The sequence below is a fragment of the Lissotriton helveticus genome, chromosome 10 (genome assembly GCF_964261635.1).
Source record: "Lissotriton helveticus chromosome 10, aLisHel1.1, whole genome shotgun sequence".
In the NCBI taxonomy this organism is placed as follows: domain Eukaryota; kingdom Metazoa; phylum Chordata; class Amphibia; order Caudata; family Salamandridae; genus Lissotriton; species Lissotriton helveticus.
Window position 1 is genome coordinate 309681198 of NC_136071.1, and position 15147 is coordinate 309696344.

General features: G+C 43.2%; 1 long non-coding RNA gene across 4 annotated transcripts in view; it reads left to right on the plus strand.

Annotated features, from left to right (window-relative positions):
• The window catches only part of LOC144783772 (uncharacterized), a 317953-nt gene that overhangs the window by 38051 nt on the left and 264755 nt on the right, over window positions 1-15147 (plus strand). For 2 of the 4 annotated variants that reach the window (XR_013601598.1, XR_013601600.1), the window contains one exon: window positions 2908-3097. The exons of 1 other annotated variant lie outside the window; for it this stretch is intronic. This is a non-coding gene — a long non-coding RNA (uncharacterized LOC144783772). Of the gene's footprint in view, window positions 1-2907; window positions 3098-3727; window positions 3840-15147 lie in introns of those variants that run through there. One more of the 4 variants, XR_013601599.1, reaches the window with a different exon arrangement.

Genomic DNA, 15147 nt, shown 5'->3' on the forward strand with positions numbered 1-15147 from the left:
CCTGAGTGCACATCTGCTAATGGTATCCACGTGGACGAATGCTGGTTGTTGCATCTTGGTAGGAATTTAAGGCATATTGAGGGCATCTATGATGTGATGATGCCCAGCCCGACAAAATGCTAGCTCTGCTATATAGCTGATCTTTCTTGGCATTGTGAGGGTGGGGCTTTACGACAGGTACACATGCCGTACGACCCGACGTACAATGGGGGTACGGCTCGTACCCCCATCGTACAATGGGGGTACGGCTCGTACACCCATCGTACATGGGGTACGGTTCTTACACCCATCGTACATGGGGTACGGCTCGTACACCGATTGTACAATGGGGGTACGGCTCGTACACCCATCGTACATGGGGTACGGCTCGGACCCACATCGTACAATGGGGGTACGGCTCGTACACCCCATGATTGCATGATACCCGATCATGGTGGGTACGCACCGTACCCGGGGGGGCCGTTCTGTACCTGTTTCGGTGCGAACTCTGCTTTTACGGCTGTTTTCAGCTCCCGTAGAAAAAGGGTCGTACGGTGCGTACCCGACATGTATAGTACTTGCTGGGTCATAAAAACCAGCCGCGAACCGTACAGATGTCACGTACAGCGGGTTCCGAGGGAGAATCGTACGGAGATTAGAGTCGTACGGTGTCTTGTACGACTCGTATGGAGTACGGCTCCTGGTACGAATCGTACTTTGTCGTACGTACGGGGACGTTGCAGGGTACGATTCGTACAGGAAAAACACTCCGAACGGCTATTCGGAGCGGTTTTTCCCGAATCGGAATCGACCCCATAGTGTTGCCGGGTACCCATTCCCTCATTTTTTTTTGTCTCAAAAGCATATCTAAATAACTTTTAACAGTATACAAGAGCAAGCGATAATCTAAAATATTTTAAGCAGTTATATATTTCTAACTGTAATAAACTTATATTATGATAAATATATTTTGTCAAAATTGCGTCAATTGCAGCCTCCTTGCGTGCTCGGTGCGCGATTGCTATGTGACCTTAAAAAAAAGTATTTGATTGCTTCATAACATTTCCCATTGTAACAGTTGGATGACCCCACCCATTTTACTCATTCTCTCTACAGTGTTTGATGAGGGACACCTCTTCTGCTTAGAAAGCTTTTTTGAAAAGTTTTTTGCTGTGTTCACATATCTTATACTACACACAACATGCAACGATCATCTTGATTCATCGTCTGTACATTAGCCTTCCAAGTGTGATTGCCATGCATCTTAAACGTTCCATCAAAAAACAAATATATGTTACACGATGCCCCTGGTGTGTGTGTGTGTGCACATTATTGTGCTCCCTTATGGCCTGGGTATTCGTGACTCTTAGAAGTATCAGGAGCCACGGGCAGAGTGTGTATTCTAGATCACATGTGGCAAACAGTAAAGAGCAATGTGTAGATTTATTTTGCTGTGCGCTCTGTTGTGATTCTTTACCAATATAGCAGTGTGTTATATGTGAGACTTTCAGATTCACATTTGACATGCATTCCTTGACTGTAATTAGTGTTATCACTGTGTATGACGTAGCCTCACTGCTGAGCATCCCTCCATCCGAGCACATTCACATGTTTATGCTTCGCAATAGCAACACTTTCAATAATACTGCACACCATTGACATGCATTTCTGCGCATATCCACAACTTTGACAACGAAATGTGATGTTCACCATTCAATCTTTTCAAACACCATCTCATTAGCGATAGTTGCCGCCCTCCAGACACATGTTACACTAATGTAAATTGCACACTCTGCAAGGTCAAAACTACAAAAGAAACACACATAAGTACACTTCCTGGCCAGGCAGAAACTGAACAACGCCCAGGCCCCCGGAATAATTAATAATTAAATGGCCGTACGCCAGCCCACTTTGTGTACGTTTAAATAGGATAACGACAACGCCGCACGTCCCTCTTCTTCCACACTGCCTCAGGTGATAAGGCCCCATCCTCCTCGCATATCACAATGTGCAATAAAAAAAAGGGATCCATGAGGTGTACACCATCCTGGCAATCAACACTGACTCTAAATTGTGAGCCCTACTGACCGTCATGTTGGAAAGGGATCCATGAGGTGTACACCATCCTGAAATCATCACTCCAGATGAATTTTGAGCACAGCTGTACATAGTGTTTGCTCACACAACAATGACAGCAGGTAAGCAGAGCAGCCTGGGTCCACAGGGCCTCCAATTGAGCGTGGTGGGGCGGGAGGGGTGGGGTGCAACACCCTGGGTGCGCAGGTGCAAACAAACGATGTTGCCTTGTGTAATGATGTGATCTCCGACCGGATTCAGTCTCATCTTTGTCTCATTTTGAAGACCTGCGGGACCATACTGTAGGCCTGAGACAGCGGGCAGCGCTGCCCTACAGACACCTGTTGAGCACGGTGCTGCGGGAGGGGTGGGGTGCATCACCCTGAGTGCGCACGTGCAAATGAACAATATTGCTTTGCATAATGATGTGATCTATAACCTCATTCAGTCACATATGTCTCATTTTAAGGACTTGCTGGACCATACTGTAGGCCTGAGCCAGCGGGCATCGCTGTCCTACAGACACGTGGCGTTTGCTTTTATGGAACTGTAGTGAGCTTGTTACTAAGTGTACATGCACACAGCTTTCCGCCACTGCATTACACATGCACATTATGCTTCTACCATGTGCTCTGTTCCTTTCTTTATGAACCTTCGTTTAACATATTATTATTTAACCTTGTGAACTCTCGAGCACTCCAACTCCTCTTTGAACCATGATTACCACTAACAGTTGGTAGATCGTACTTCAAAAACGAAGGATGCACTCAACTCCTGTTTTCTATCAAGCTTGAAATAAACCTAAATTTACCTCTGGACGTTTCCACCAACAAATTATTTCTCCCTTTTCAGACATTGAATTGATTGGCTCAAGATGAGCGGAGCGGGAGCACACCCCACGATGATGCCCTTAGTATTCTGACGCTTTCTATCGTGGTATCAAGACACCATTCCCGACCGCAGACCTGCTCTCCTACCGTACAAACGTACCCCGGACTCACAGCTTACACCAACACATCGTGGGACACACCGGTGGTGGCAGGTGAGCAGTGAAACCTCGGTGTGCAGGACCTACAATTGAGCACAGTGCGGGGGAAGGGACTGGGGTGCAGCACCCTGGGTGCAGAGTTGCATGCAAGCGATTTTCCCATAGCTAATAATATAGGAATATATTATCAAACAACAGCGATAATATTATCGCCGCTTTAGCGGCCGGAAACTGCAGCTAAAGCTGCGATAAGGGGCTTGAAAATATGCTGTTGGGAATTCCCATAGAAGCCCAGGTTCACATCAGAACCTGGGCTTCTATGGGAATTCCCAAGGGCATATTATCAACCCCTTATCGCCGCTTTAGCAGAGGCGATAATGTTCTCGCCATTCCTTGATAATATGGCCCCTAATCTCTGGCCTCATTTGTTTCATTTTAAGGACTTGCTGGACCACACTCTTTCTCGCGGACCCAAGCGTCCTAGACAAAAGGGTGACAGGAGGGTAAACACTAAGGGCAGGGTGCAGTAGGCCGACGCTCTGTCTCCTCCTCCCTCTCTGCTTTTGACTCTCCCTCCCCTTCTCCCCACTCCCCCTCCCTCCCATTCACACTATCGTCTTTTCATTCGGACTACCTTTCTTAACCTCTTCCACATAGCAAACATGTTTCATTTTTGTCCTGCAGGTTTTCTACGCTGCTTCCACTGGAGTCCAACCCACGTTTTTTTAAATTATACTGTTTGTTCTATTAAACTTACGTTTTAATTTATTTGTGTTTTAATAAAGGTTTACATTCACAAGTGTATAGGTCTTCTTTTTCTGACAACACTTGTCTATGGTTTATTGTGAAAATCATCTGATTATAGGAGATTATGAGGGCAAACCTTTCTAATATTACAGTGCACCTACCAAACTTAATCTAACTGACTATTACACAAATGAAGCCTGGGTAATTCTACAACTGCAAGAGTTCTATGAGTATATCACTTTATAACACCATGAGTACTGCCTGTGTGATTACAGAACCAATAAGACACTGCCTAGGGCCACCCAGGCTTCAGGGACTGCCGAGGCCCACCCTGCATAATTAAATAAAGCCCCGGAGTGTGGTGATCCCCGGACTTCAGGTGGCCTCGAACCCCCCAAACAATTAGTAAACAATGCCTGGGAAGGTGGCGGTCCCCTAGGCTGCAAAACGTCTCTGTGCCCTTCCACGCCTAATTTACATGTGACATTAAGATCCCCAGTCCTACAGAGACCCCACAATATAATAATAGGATTGGCCACGGAACATTACCCACCAGGGGCCACATTTAAATGAACGGGTGAGACTCCGCTTTGTTTTTCCCTCCATTTTTACCTTCCGCATCCCCTCTGTTAAAGCGATACAAGGTTTTCCTCCTCTCGCTTCAAATAGTCAAACAAGGATTTGCTATCACAGGGTGGAAGCTATGCATCAGCCCTCTAATAGCAAACACAAATGTCCCGCAAATGAACACCCCGGGACATTGTATGAGCTGCGCCTGTGAGGTTCCCCTCCCTATTATTTAAACCCATTACAATCGAATATTTAATGGCACGTGCAGGTTAAAAGTTCATTATTGTTTTAAGTTTGAACACTGTATTCCAAATGCAAGTAGCAGGTGTGGTTGAGTTGATCAAATGTTATCCTATAATATGTATTCCACGTTCAAATTTATTTTTCCTAACCAATCACAAAGATGCTTTTCCACAAAACAAATTTGCACCCTAATTTTCAAAAAAACAATGCTTTTCTTCTCCCAATCAGGTACCGTTTTGTATGTGAAAAGAACTAGTTCCCCATCTTTAAACATATTTCTTATTCTACGAAGGAACTGCATGAGCTACAGACATCTTTCCATACCTTCCAGCCATACCTTCAAAATGGTAGTGTGGATCGTAGGACATAGCTATGTTTTCTGGTGCAAGAGGTATGCAGAACAGAGCTTAGACCTCTGTTTACAAAATGTGGACATTAAATAGTTTGGACAGAGAGGATTGAAGTGGCACCAATTGTTGCATTTGGTTAAAACCTGTTTGCATCTCCAACACTATGACCTCGTGATTGTGCACTGTGGTGGAAACAACCTAGGCACATTGACTGGGGTAGGTTTGGAAATGCTTATGAAGGACACCTTTGAACAATTGATGTTACTTTTGCCTCAAACTGCCTGTGTATATTCTAATATATTCCACAAAGTTTCTCCCCCTCGAGGCAGAACACATGGAGTCGCATTCAAAACAAAATCCAGCACAGCGCGGCAGTTAAGTTTCCTTCATGACATTTATTCATCCATGGGGTCAGAAAAACAAAAAACCAACGCGTTTCGACAGCGTCCGCTGTCTTGTTCACGGTCAGCTTGTGTGTGTGACTCACATTGTTTTGTAACATTTCCTAATACTGCAGGTACCGCCCCCTTGGGTGTATCCCAACAAGCATTGTGGGAATTGTGGTTTTTTGGGGATTTACATTGTTTGAAGCATCTCCAAGATTTGATAAATGCTAGTCTTCCCAATATTTACAATTACCTATTTCATACTTTGCAATATTTACACAATTTAACAAATTTCCTAAAGTAATGTCCTGCCCTCCAGTGGGCTATCAATCTACCTTATATTGTCGGCATTGTGGGATTTGTAGTATGGGATATATTCACATTGTCCAGGCTTCAAAACCTTTAAAACAACATTTCCATAATTGTGTAATTAACCCTTGTGGTACCTCAATTGTAAAGAATGGAGAGATTTTTATCACTACATGGCTTTTACGGGCGTCCTGCACTTCGGTGGGATGATTTACAATTTGCTTCCATTGCATTGTGTGAGTTACTATACCAAAAAGGTGAGGGAGGGTAGTGTGCAGGGAGAAATAATTTCAAATAAGATTTTAAAATTTAACTGGATAAGAGAGGAGGCGGAGCATATATAGCATAGAGATTATGTACTTTTCAGTCCGTTTACAAGTGAATATAAAGTTCTTCCGACTGGTTGAGGCCCAGTGGAGTCATCGTTCTGAAAGAAAGGATGTGTCTGGATTCTTTGCGTCTCAAAAGTTTTTCCATATGGCCACCTCTGTCCGAGAGAGCCATTGTTTCCAGACCCCAGAAGCGCAATTGCTTCCAGTCTCCATTATGTTTAGCCTCCATATGTTTGGCAACAGCGTTGCTTCTGTCCCTGTGAACTGTTGCTCGTACATGCTCCAGAATTCTTTTTTTTAATTCACAAATAGTGCTGCCAATATACCTCAAATTGCAAGGGCACTCAATCATATATATTGTATACTTGCTATTGCAGGTTATGCATTCTTGGATTTTCCATTTTTTTTAATTTGGCATTGTTAGTTCTGTGATCGGTTTTGCAATCTCGCATACCTTGCAATTATAGCACTTGATGAAGCCCCGCGTTTGTAGCCAATTTTTCTTTTTCTTTGTAGGTTGGAAATGACTGTGGACCAACTGGTCCTGTAGGTTTTTTGCCCTCCTGTACGTGATTACTGGATGGTTGCCCATTTTGTGACCGATTGTTTGGTCTAGATGAAGAATTTTCCAGTTCTTTCTCAATATACGGTTTATTTGATTTGCTTCCAAGCTGTAATCCAGGATTAGTCTGATAGGTTCCTCCTCGATATTGGTCTGGTTTTGTTTCTTTTTTAAGCACTCTGTTCTTTTTGTTTGATTGGCCCTTTCCCAGCATCTTTGTACAATTTTTTTATTGTATTTTCTTTTTTGAAAGCGATGTATGCATTTGGAGCTCTGATCTTGCCATTCTGTATTTTCGCTGCAAATTCTTCTCAGTCTGAGGAATTCCCCGTATGGGATGCTTGAGATCAAGGATTGCTGGTGGAAGCTGGTTGCTTCCAGTGTGGCGTTGGTTGCTGTGTCTTTTCGATGGAGTGTGGTTTGTATCTGGTTGTTGTTGATATACACTTCTGTATCCAGGAAAACAGCTCGGTTGTGGCTTATGGTATGGGTAAATTTTATGCAGGAGGTGCTGTTGTTGAGGATGGTGAAGTATTCCATGAAACTTTCTTCCCCTCCGCCCCATACGATAAACAGGTCATCGATAAACCTTTTCCAAGTGATGATATGCTTGGTGAATTTTTCATGTTTTTCATGCCAGGCTGTTTTCTCCTCCCACCACCCCATGGCAGTGCAAGCGTAGTTAGGGCTAAAGGAGAAGCCCATCGCGGCTCCGTCCTTTTGTCGGTACAATTTGTCCCCAAACATAAATATGTTGTTTGTTAGCACACTTTTTATCATTGTCAAGAGCATCTCATTGTGCCTGTGATAATGGATATTCCGTTCTTTGAGAAAGTGGTCACATGCCTGTAGCCCTAAGTTGTTATCTATGTTGGTATACAGGGCAATCACATCCATGGTGATCATGATGTAATGAGGTTGCCAGGTCAATTGTTCCAAAACACCGAGAAAATCGGTTGTGTCCTTGATATATGAGCGCAGCATTTTGACTTGCGGACTCAAATAAAAGTCAATAAAGTTCGACCAGGGTTCCAATAAGGATCCATTGGCTGACACAATAGGTCTCCCTGGCGGTTTAGTGGCATCCTTATGTATTTTCGGCAGAAAATACAAGGTTGACGTTCTTGGAAAATCCACTGTTAAGTATTTTCTTTCATCGGCATCTAGTAGACCCTCATTCTCCCATTGAATTACACTTTTGTCCAGATCCCTTTTTATTTGGTCTTGTGGGTTCAAGTGGAGACTTTCATAGTATGTGGAATTATTCAGTTGTCCCATGGCTTCTTCCACATATAAGTTTTTATTCCATAGGACTATGTTTCCCCCTTTGTCCGCTGCTTTTATTTCGAAGGATTGGTCACTCTTTAGGGAGGTTAGGGCTTCTCTTTCTTGTTTGGATAAGTTGTCTTTTCCGAACACTTTGGTTAATTTATACAAGTCGTGAATGACTGCCTCTTGGAAGATATCTATCTTGTTGCCAGGTGCTAACTGAGGATAGAATTTGGATTTAGGTTTTAGATTGCTTGTTCCAGCCCCTAGTTGGGTTATGGCACTATCCAGACTGATTTCCTGACCTTCCTCTGCATTAAGGTTTAGCACAGTCATATATGCCTTCGCTTGTTTCACTTGCAGAGTTGAAGTAGGTTTTGTTTGTATCTTCGGTATCTTGGGTTTGTTTTTTCGTTCCTCGAAGAATTTGGCCAGTTTAATTTTTCGTATGTATAGATATAGGTCAATCCGTGTTTGTGCCATGTCCATCCGTTGAGTTGGGCAATAATTAATTCCCTTCTTAAGCAATGATGTTTCTGCTGCTGTGATGGGTCTTCCCGAAAGATTGACTATTTGTAAGTCCTCATTTATTTCCCCTTCTTTTGTTTCATTAGTCGTGTTTCTGTGCCCAATTTTTCGGATGTACTTCCTCCTGCGGCTTCTTCTTGTTGCTGGTTTGCAAACTTGGGTCTGGGTTGCCATGTTCTTCCTCTTCCTCTTGCTCTGCCACGTTGATTTCTCTGCGCCCCATGGTTGTGTTCCCACTGCCTTTGTGATAGAACCAGGCGCATGTCTCCTAAAAAAACCCTCTGTTGTGGATCAAGGTTTGAATCGTCCTCACTGAAGTCCAATGATGTTAAGGATGTCATGCTTGATGAGGAGCTTGCAACATTGGCTTTTGGTGGTTTGAAAGGATCATATTTTTGTGCAAACGTAAAAATGCGTCCTTGCGCATAATCGTTTGCGTCTCTTTCAAATTTCGTTTGCTTTCTTATCCTCACCTCCTCCTCATGTCTTTCAATTTGTTTAGACAGGTCCTCCTTGAATTTGGTCATTTCAGGGTTAAGCTTCAGACTATCCAGTTCCTTTTCCACTGTTCGTAATTGATCTTTGATCTTTTCGAGAGCGATGTCAATATGTTTTACAAGTATTTTTATTAATCCCAAAGACGAGTTTAGAGTGTATTCACCCCATTCTTGTAGCAGGTCATTGGAGACATCCGTTTGGCTTGGCATAAGAGGGATACGTAATCCCCGGGGGACCCTATCTACTTCCAAATATTGTTGTAAGGAAATCAATTCCCATGATTTGTTTATTTCCTTCTTATTAAGTTTTTCCCAAAGTCTAAGTTTGTCCTTTGTATCATTTTTGGTTGTTTGTTCTTTATTGCTTTCTGTTGGCTTACTTGTATCTCTTTTTTCAAACATTGCAGCTATTTGTTCCTTCCTCCTTGCATCTCGCTTATCCATTTGTACCTATTTGGTTTCTGAACCCCCTCTTTTGGATTTTTTAGTTTCCGTATGGTAGCGCTGTAAATGGCTGGATTTGGATTTCACACTATTTCGAAAAGTCAATGGTATCGGGCGATTCGTTTGCTAAGTCCTGATAGACTATATTATTGCAATGATCAAGTCCGTTATCTGGCTTTCCTGAAAACAACGTTTGTACCACTGTAGCCGGTTTATGCTGTTGCATATATTCAGTTCATCCGTTACTGGCGTTTATCCCTTTCACATTCAGCAGGCGTACTAGTGATTACTCACTCTTACCTTGGAGTCTCCCCCCGCGGCAGGTAAGCGATCACTCTCTTCCGTCCGCTGGTCGCTTGGGATTGCTTCCGTCACCATCCAGGTTGCGTTGCCGGCGAGCGCTCGGGGAGAACCGTATCACCTCCTTATGGCTCCCTTCTTTCCCTTACTTTTGCCTCAAACTGCCTGTGTGTATATTCTAATATATGCCAAAGACAGAAGTGGAAATGGTCCAAACAATTTTGTCCTCTGATTGAAAAATCTAGGAGGAAAGTCAAAAAAGCTGTGTCTGCATACCTTAGAGACCACGAAATGGGCTCCATCTACAACAACAACATATGTTTTGATATGGCGGACATCCACAGAAGTGATGGAGTACACTTCACAGATACTTGAAGCTGTGCATCCGCACTTATATCTAGCTCCAAATAATGAACACAAGGGGTCTTTTTAGAGCCACCCTATAGTTTAGTTCAGTTCAGTTCAACTTTATTCGGGTACAATAGTAACCATAAAAGCACAAAAATATAAATACATCACAATAATTAATAGAAAGATGAAAATTTCATATACATATAACCAAAGTGGCTAGTGCAAGGACGACCATCATATTAATATATACAATTAATTAAAACAATTCACAGATTGTATAAATGATCAAGGAACCATCATAGACCTATGCGCCCTTATTGCAGTTTTAAGAAAGTGCCAGTACGGAAAATCAATTCGACATTGTCTAAGTCTAATATACAACGATATGCTGCCTCCAAGGTAGTTGGTCTTCTTGATTAAAATTTGGGCTATAGCCCAGTGGGAAACAGAGTGAAAATCGGATTGTGCCTGCTCTTAGTCGTAACAAAAGGCTCCTTTCCCAGCGGCTCATTGGTAGAGTGAAATACATGCAAAGCGGATAGCAATGCTGTTCTATGGCCATATAATTTCATACAAATGTTTTCTTGGACTCCACCACTTCCCGCCCGTTGTTATATAGGGAGTACAGAGCGTTCCGCATTTCCTTTTTAGGGACTGATTCTGCTGATATGGGATCCAGGAAGACACTTTCTTTGTTTATGCTACGCAAACTGGCGAGGACACCGCTTAGCCATGGGATTTCTAAGCCTTTATCGCAAAGTAAACAATCCTTAATAATCTGCTGTGTCAAAAATGCCGCTTCATTCTTCCACACTGATACCCACATAAGTGCCAGTCGTGCCCGAATAAAATCAGTTATAAAATTGATATTGAGCTCCTTGTGACATATATATTGGGGGGTTGAGATTGGGGTGCTCAGTAGTTTCCTGCAGAACCTGTTTTCTTCTTACTGGATTGCTGAGCAATTGACAGTTCCCCAAATCTCAGCGCCGTATTTGGCCACCGGGGTGCATTAGTTTGTATATTTTCTGTACTGCTAAAAGAGCACCCGTGGTCTTAGGGCGGGGTAAACTTAAAATTGAATTGGTGGCCTTTTAGAACTTGCTCCTGGCGTGAGCTAAATGCTCACTCCAGGAGCCATTCGCAGCAAAGGCCATCCCTAAGTAGACAAATGATCTAACCAAAGTCAGTTTTTGACCATCTATTATGATCGAGCCTATTTCGCGCTTCCCTGGGCCACTGTTCATCAGGAAATTAAAAAACAAATTTACCCGAAGGTCTAGCTCTTTCATATAATTATTAAAATTTTGAACAAGAAGACGCAAAGAATTTGGATTGCGGCCTATGAGAACCGCATCATCTGCGTAAAGAAGTACGGGGATGGGCTATTTATTAACATATGGGACATCTTGAGTAGCCATTTACAGAGAGGTATTCAGCCCATTGATGTATATAATAAAAAGCAGGGGGGCCAACACGCATCCTTGTCTGACACCCCTGCCGATATCAATGGTCCCCAAAACCTCTCCTTCCATCCCAATACTTAATTGAGCCTGGAGGTCTCTATGTAGGTATGCTAAAAAATTAACCAATGTTTCATCCAACCCACCTGCCAAAAGGATAGCCCACAGCTTTGACCTATTCACTAGATCAAAAGCTGTGGACGAATCCATAAAAGCCATATAGATGGGGTCCTCCTTGCAATGGTATATTTCCTGACAATTAAGTTTAAATTGAGGCATTGTTCGATACTTCCCACCTTCCCCCTACACCCCAGCTGGCATGGGTCCAAAATAGCATTTTCTTCTGTCCATCCCATAATTTTGTTATACAGGACTCTTCCTAAAATGTTAAGGGTATTATCTATTAGGGAGATGGGTCTGTAATTTGCCGGAGAAGATCTATCTCCCTTCTTAAAAACCGGGACTATGATACTTCTAGCCCAGGTCTCAGGTATTTTTGTCAGAGTTAAATTATTAAAAACATTCAGAATAAAGAGGCCCAGAAAGCCAAGTTCCACTTAATTAAATCGATGGGGAGCCCGGCGCCTTGTTGCCTAGACTCTGGTTAATGGCTTCCACTACTTCTGAAATACTTATATCTATGGGTACTGGGCTGCCTGTGGTGAAAGTTACCTCACATGGGGGTGGAGGGGCGTAGATACCCGAAAAATGTTCGACCCATGCATCACTAGCGATATAACAGCTAATAGGCATCGGGGACTGGCCCGTAGAACGGACCTCCCTGACTGACGCCCAAAATTTTTTGCCCTTTTTATGGCTAGCAGCCTCAGACAATTTGTCCCAACGTTCAATCAGGAGATCCTTCTTCCTATCAATATTTACCTTAGTATAATTCTTTCTGGCCAGTTTGACTTCTGTTATACACCTCGGGATGGCTGAAAGAGCCCTACGTAAATCCCTATTTGCTTGTGAGCATTCATGGTTGAACCATCTGGGGTTAGGTGCCACTTCGGGACAGGGTTTGGAGAGGAGGATTTTAATTGTCTGACACATCTTCCCATAATCCCCAACTATCTGTGCCAGTGGTAGTTCTAAAGAAAGGCAAGAAACAATAACAGACATTTTGTCCCCTGCCAATTTCCTGAAAATGTCAGAGTTGTCGATCCCCCTCCAACACAATCTTAACTTATTGGTTCAGACTATTAGGTTTGTGGCCCCACATTCAGTCTGAAAAGGCAGTATGTATTGAAACCCTAATGGGATTATGATCTCCGAAGTCAGAAGGTACGACCTCAGCGGATGCCAGCTGTTTTTCTATCAGAGGGCATACAAAAATGAATTCTATAATAGAACTGCGACCCCTTCCCCTATAGTTTGGATGATTATGCGTAGTTGACCCAGTGCCCAGGTCCCCTGCCAATTTCCTGAAAATTTCAGAGTTGTCGACCCCTCCAACACAATCTTAATTTATCGGTTCAGACTATTAGGTTTGTGGCCCCACATTCGGTCTGAAAAGGCAGTGTGTATCGAAACACTAATGGGATTATGATCTCCGAAGTCAGAAGGTACTACCTCAGCGGATGCCAGCTGTTTTTCTTTCAGAGGGCATACAAAAATGAAATCTGTAATAGAACTGCGACCCCTTGCCCTATAGGTTGGATGATTATTCGTAGTTGACCCAGTGACGAGGTCCATAATATTGGACAAATTATAGGATCTTATGAACCGGTTCAATTCTCCGCCTCTGCTTATCGATTGACTATAATAGGCCGATCCTTCATCAGAATGTATATCGAGAATTTTAGCATTAAAATCCCCCCCCCCTAGTAAAATACCCAAGAGATCCCCATTGTTGGACTGGTTATCCAAATCTTAGATAAAATCAAAGAGCTTAATAAAACTCCTATTTGGAACTGACTGAAAATCATTGTTATAAAAATTTATCAAATGGAAATGAATCCTTCTTTTGTACAATACTACTTGATAATCTAAGCTATCGGATGGGATTACCTTAAAACTTCCTCCAGCAGCCACATTAATCCCCATAAACAGTCCTCCTGATGGTCTCCCCATCCTAGGTACTTGGGATAGCACACTGAAGCAATGAAACCCCTCGATGTATAATTCTTCTGTGGCCCAGGTTTCCTGGAACATGACAATGTCATATTTCCTGATCACATTTATCCAGTCTATGCTGTCGAGTTTTGTGCGTAGACTAGCCACATTCCAGCTCAATACACTCAGTCTAGCATCATTGCCACTTTTTAGTGAGTTTGACCTCTCTATGGGGCAGTTAGATCTAATTGGGATATTTATGATTGGCCTATCATTCCCTTCTACGTTAGATGCCATGTCTAATGGTCAATTTTGTGTATCCAGGCTGGACAGGGCATGATAACCATTGGATAGGGGCATGACTGTTTCAATGCTTCTATTTGGAAATAGGGATGGCATTTAGAAATAGCCCAGAGGGAGAGTACTGATATTGCTTGGGGGGGTTAAGCGATTCATCTGTGATGGATAGAATGCGACTGACCAATTGGGGCTTTCTAAAATTTAACACAATGCAGTCGTCTTCTATAGATTTATTTGATGGTCCGACCCACCCTACTCTCCTGGCCATGATTATTTCTCCTATCCTATACCGGTCAAACTTTTTATGTTTATGAAGCTAGTCTACCGACTTGTTTTGCAAATCAGACCAGGACTGTTTGTGTCCCTCCCTTATCGCAGGAACGCCAGTTAGGACAAGCACATATGGGGCAGAGGCTGGTGGGAGGTCTAATACATCCAAGTTAAAATTGGAACCGGGCTTACTAAGATGTCTATTCACAGTGTTGGTGTCATTAACTGGCCTTAGGCCCTGCTTAGGCGGCCTTCCCTGATTGATGTCCCTCTTGTGAGTACCTATGCCATCCTTCCTTATCGTCAGCCCGCTGCTTCTATTAATGGACCATCGCTTTTTGCTGGGGGAGCTCCCCTAATCCCACATAGTTCACAAAAGGTAGCTTGGGGGGGCGCCATGGGATCAACTGTGGTCGAGATTGCGAGTCACCATTACAATTAGTTTGACCATTTGTTTGACCATTTGGTGCTGGTTGCAAAGCAATTTCCCTGCCCCCACCCCTGATTGTATTCGCTACCGAGGTATTTTTCTTAGACATTTTCTCCCAAAAGACATCAAGTTTCTTAACAAAAATCTCTATTTCGTCATCCAGTCTGGACTCAAATCCTTCCATCAAAGTATCTAAAATTTCAATGCCCATATCGGTTGTATTAGGGCCATAAACCAAAGGATCTTCAGTCTGGGTGGAGATAGAGTTGGTAATCCGGGCTTCAACTATTCCAGTGCCACTGCTACCATCGCTACTGCACGGGATGCCTGTGTTGGAGTCTATAATGTTTTGCCTGGGCTTTAACTGATTTAGTTTTACTGCGTTTTCCTTTCCCCCGAGTGCTGTAGCAACCAATGTCCGCCCTCTGGCTGTCTTGCTCAAAGTCCCTCGTGTATTGTTAGCAGGGGCGCTTAGATCCTGGTTAATAGAAGAGGATGGAGACGGCATATTTGTAACTACTATATCAGGGCTTAGAGGCACAGAGGAAGATCTTAAACAACCCGAAGAAGTTAAGTCCAAACTACCCCCAGGTGACAAACGTGGTTGGAGCGGGACAAGGTCTAGAGACAATTGTCTCTCGGTTGCGTGTATCTCGTGTATGATCACCGATTCCGCCCTTGTAAAAAAGTCATCTAAT